Here is a 5,144-nt window from a genome sequence, read left to right on the forward strand (position 1 = left end):
TGGGACAAAATTTTACCGATCCTGGTAATTTTCTGGAAATGGCTTTAATTTTTTTTCCAGAAATCCTTGAAATGACCTGTTTATTTTATTTTATTTTAAGATGGAATCTCACTCTGTTACCCAAACTGGAGTACAGTGGTGTGATTGCAGCTCACTGCAACCTCTGCCTCCCGGGTTCAAGCGATTCTCCTGCCTCAGCCTCCCGGGTAGCTGGGATTACAGGTGCCCACCATGATGCCCAGCTATTATTATTATTATTATTATTATTTTTGTATTTTTAGTGGAGATGGGGTTTCACTAAACCCCATTGGCCAGGCTGGTCTCGAACTCCTGACCTCAGGTGATCCACCCGCCTCGGCCTCCCAAAGTGCTAGGATTACAGGCATGAGCCACTGTGCCCGGCCATGACATTTTTATGTAGTTATTTTCTCCTTTTCCATGAAAAAGAAGGCAACATTAAAAATGAAGTTTGTCTGTGATAGGATTGGATTATCCCAATTCTTTTCTTCCTCCTTGGAGTGTATCCTTTGCCATGTTGCTCTACAATGCCTCCTACTGGAGAGATTGGAGTCTGTTTCCCCACTTCCTCATGTCGGGCTGGATCGTGAGGCTTGCTTTGGCCAATGGAATGTTAGTGGGCGTGATCGGAGGCTGTAAATGTGCCCATGTGGTTTGGCTTTTCTTCTCAGGCTCTGTCCTTTACCATGAGAACTGTCCCGGGTAGCTGTTGGCTCAAGCAAATGACAGAAATATGGGGTAGACTTGATCCCAAGCAGCTGCCCTAGCTAACCTGCAGACCTACATAGAAGGATGAAAAAGAAATGTTTTTGGTAAGCCAACAAGGTCTTGGAGTCTTTTGTTACACAGCATTTACATAACAGAAACCTAAGAAGGTATCCTTCAGGAGGATCCTAGTAAATGAATATCAACTGTTTTTTTTTTAAATTTTGAGGATGCTGAAAAAGAACAAGAGAGACTAGAAAAAGAATCAAAATTAATGCTGAATATTGGTATACAATCCTGCTCAAAAGATGGTTTAACATGATGCTCAAATCAGGTCAATAAGTCCTAAACAAACTCAGTGCTAAGCACTATGCAAGCTTTAATTCAAGTAATCCTGCCAGTGACACTATGAGTGAGGTTGCTAATATCATTGTCATTTTCAGTTGTGGGAGCAAAAAATCAGAGAGATGTAAGTAACTCAGCTAAGGTCACATGGCTTGGAAGTAGTGAAGCCAGGATCCTAACCCAGGTGGGATGGATCCAGAGCTGCACACTTAATCACCACGCCTTGCTACATTGCCATCTAAAAAGCAAGGGCCAGTGGCTCATGCCTGTAATCCCAGCACTTTGGGAGGACAAGGTGGGCAGATCACTTGAGGCCAGGAGTTTGAGACCAGCCTGGGCAACGTGGTGAAACCCCATCTCTACAAAAAATACAAAAATTAGCCAGGCCTTGTGGCTTGCACCTGCGGTCCCAGCTACTTGGGATGCTGAGGCTGGAGAATCACTTGAGCCCAGGAGGAAGAGGTTGCAGTGAGCCAAGATCGCACCGCTGCACTCCAGCCTGAGCGGGAGTGAGACCCTGTCTCAAAAATAAAAAGTAAAGGAAGGTCCTGGGGAAATTCAAGGTACTTTTATCTGTGTCCTGAACTTGACTTGACTTCAGACCACTTCTCCTTCTGCCTCCTCCTTGAAGATCAACTCAAATACCTGTTTCTTTGCTCTTGCCTTCACCCACACCTTGAGTTTGATGCCCGAGTAGATGATGCTCCCAACTCCCAGCAGCCCAAACTCTACTCTCCTTACCTAGCATGATGTGTCTGAGGAAACTGGGCCAATAATCCACTTGATTGCATAGCCCAGGGCTCTTTCTCACAGGATGTAGCTACCATTCCCAACCTTAGAACTGGGCCCACAAGAAGACCTTGAGATACAAAAGCCTTCAAGGTATGTGGGAAGGGTTTGCAAAAGGGGAATCAGGTTTATGGCTAAATGTCAGTAAGAACGCATGCCCCTGCCTTTCTACACTTCTCTGAATGCCCCTCAGCCAGGCTTCTTGGTGACTGTGTGGTGCCTGAGGCCATTCCTATAGCATGAATATATTAAAGCATGGTATAATCCAGACATTTGCCATTCTCCCTCCAGGTCATTACATATGAGCATGTCTCTTTGACAATGCTCTAATATGCCCTCAAGGAGGCTTCATTTATTTAGAGCTACATACAGATTTTGAAGAGAATGTATTTAAGACAAGTAGAAAAAGAATCTTTCATCCTTATTACAGATTATGTAAACTCCTAGCCAGATTCTAATTTCCTTGCTGCTCCCAACCTTGCCAAGAGAGATTTTTTTTGGACATCATTAAATAGATCTTATTCTAGTTGTCTTTGTTTGTTTTTTAGAGATTGCAAGTACTCCATAGGTTTCCTTAAAGAAGCAGCAGGAGGAAGAGGCCTCATTTTTAGGAAAGCTTGCCTTATGCTTGGGCAAAGGTGGACACGTCAGCTGCTGGTGCATGGGCCGGCAGCGGAGAGGAAGGATATTTACAAGAATTAACAGCTGGTCCAGAAAGGGTTCTGAACAATCAGGGAGAGGCCCTGTTCCTGACCCATCTGCCAAGCAGATGGGCTGTGATCAGACTGGCTCATCAGAAGGGGAGCATCTCTTTCCCAAGAATTCCAGTCCAAGTTCCAAGCCTGCGCTGGGAGCCACCGTTGTTGGGTTGAACTGATCCAGAACATATGGTCTGAGAGTAGAAAGGGAAGCTTCCCTGCAGTAGGCAGAAAAATGTCCCCAAACCCACCCCAAAGAGGCCTATATATGAATCCCCAGAATCTGTGAATATGTTACATAGTAAAGGGGAATGGGAATTAAGGTTGCCAATCCGTCGACTGTAACATAGGGAGATTACTCTAGGTTTTCCAGGTAGGCGCAATGTAATCCCAAGGATCTTTGAGAGAAGAAGAAGGAAGTGGAAGAGGAACCACCAAAGAGAAGGCAGCATAAGAGGGATCTGGCCTGGCGTTGCTGGCTTTGAGGTTGGAGGAAGGGACTACCAGCCAAGGAAAAAAAGCTGAAAAACGCAATGAGACAGATTCTCCCTAGGGCCTCCAGAAAGAACACAGCCCAGTTAACACTTGGATTTTAGCCCAGAGAGATCTATTTTGGACTTCTGATTTCCAGAATTATAAGGTAACAAATTTGTGTTGTTTTAAGCCACTAAGTTTATCGTCATTAGTTGTGGTAACAATATAAAATAAATACATTCCCCAACAGGAAATTAGGGTGCTCTTACCAAAATGAGAAGGAAGATGCCGGGCAGGCCAACAAAAAGATCAGAACAGATGTGTACTGCAGATGAGATCATGGGAGCGCTTGTTCTATAGCTCCCTGGATGGATATTTTCCCAGGGGAGACAGAATATACTTTCAAAGTATCAATAGTGGTATGGACCTGTTCCACAAAGCAAAAGCTAAGCTCATAGCACTTGTCAGCAAGACCAGAAGACCTGGAGTTAGGAGTGTGGCCTCTGAAGGCACTCCACAGAGATTGGAAACCTGGTTCCCTCATGCACCAGCTGGGTAACTCTGGGCAAGTTACTTAGACTGTCTGTGCTTCAGTAAAATGAGGATGATAAATATCTGATAGGATTTTTCATGGGGATCAATGACAATTATACACATAAGGAATTAATTAAAAAAATCTGTGGATGCAAAGCCCACGGATATGGAGGATCAACTATAAAAAAAAAAAAAGAATTAAGACTCACTTCTGGCATATGGTTAAGGCTCAATAAATGTTAATGGCTGCTATTATGACTAATAGTATAACCTAGCTCTGGAGTCAGACTACCTGGGTTCAAAGCCCAGCTCTGCCACTTAGAACTTCTATGCTTGGGCAAGTTACTTAGCATCTCTGAGCCCCAGGTTTTTTCATGTGTAAAATGGGGATATTAAAGTACTTACCTCATAGAGTTGTGATGAGAATGAATACATTAATTTATGTAAAGTACTAGAACAACGCCTGATATGCAAGATACTTGTTATCTAGCATCATCATCGTTAGTACTAGTATGAGGTCACCATCACTCTGGAGGACTAATAACTAAAGCACCACCACCGTGATGATGCAATGGCATCTTATGTGATCGTGAAGACCTTTTAGGTTGGGAAAAACCATGGTTCCCAAACTGTAGGGACCTCTGGGAGCAACATTATCTATCTTCCTATCAGAAACTCAAACCATGGAAGCACCTCGGTGAGATGGCTATATAATATATGAAAAGAAAAGAAAGTGGAAAAATTCGTCAGCAGAAACACACTGTAAGACTCCTGAAAGGGATGTAGAGAGAACCCACTTACACCTCCTATTTCTCTGCTCTGCAATTCTACAGGGTTGCATTTGCCTGATGTTTTTGATTTAGTGTTTTTACACTACGTAACATAGTGAGAACATTAGGTTAAGGAAGCTTGCCATTTTCGTTTTCAGAGCAGTCCTTTCAACAATACCAAGAATTCGCACTTTGGTAGATAATGACAAGAAATACGACAGCCCGTTAGTAAACAAGCAAATCATCTAATGGCAAAGGCTGATTTCATCAAAACATTCTGGTTCTCCCTCATCTGAACCCACACAAGGAATGAACCAATCCAATTGGAAAAAAATATTTGTTTTATCTTTGCCACATTTATTTACTCTTCAGGACTGTTTAACTTGATGGGGCAGAGAAGTTGGAAAGAACAAAAATACTCAAGGCAGTGAACAGCCTCCCAGGTCTCTGGCAGCAGGCAGGAATGCCAGTGGCCTGGAGGTATTTCCACAGGGGCCTGTTTGTGAGCAGTTTCTGAAGTTCTTTGCCCTCATCTTGAGGGGTGGAGAAATGACCTGCTTATGTGGCGGGTTTGCAGGGCAGGGGGTACAGAATAAGAACTAGAGAAAACAAGTCAGAAATGTAACCCCTGCTCTGTAAATGATTCCAAAATATGAAATACTTATTCCAAAAACTTTACTGAGCATTCTATACGTGCAAGACACTGAGACAGGTGTTACAAGAAGGCAAAGCTAAAGTAGACATAGATTCGAGCTCAAGAATTTCTTCATCAAATAGGGCATGGGAAAGACACACAGATACCTATGGGATG

This window comes from Rhinopithecus roxellana, chromosome 10 (assembly GCF_007565055.1).
Source record: "Rhinopithecus roxellana isolate Shanxi Qingling chromosome 10, ASM756505v1, whole genome shotgun sequence".
Lineage (NCBI taxonomy): Eukaryota > Metazoa > Chordata > Mammalia > Primates > Cercopithecidae > Rhinopithecus > Rhinopithecus roxellana.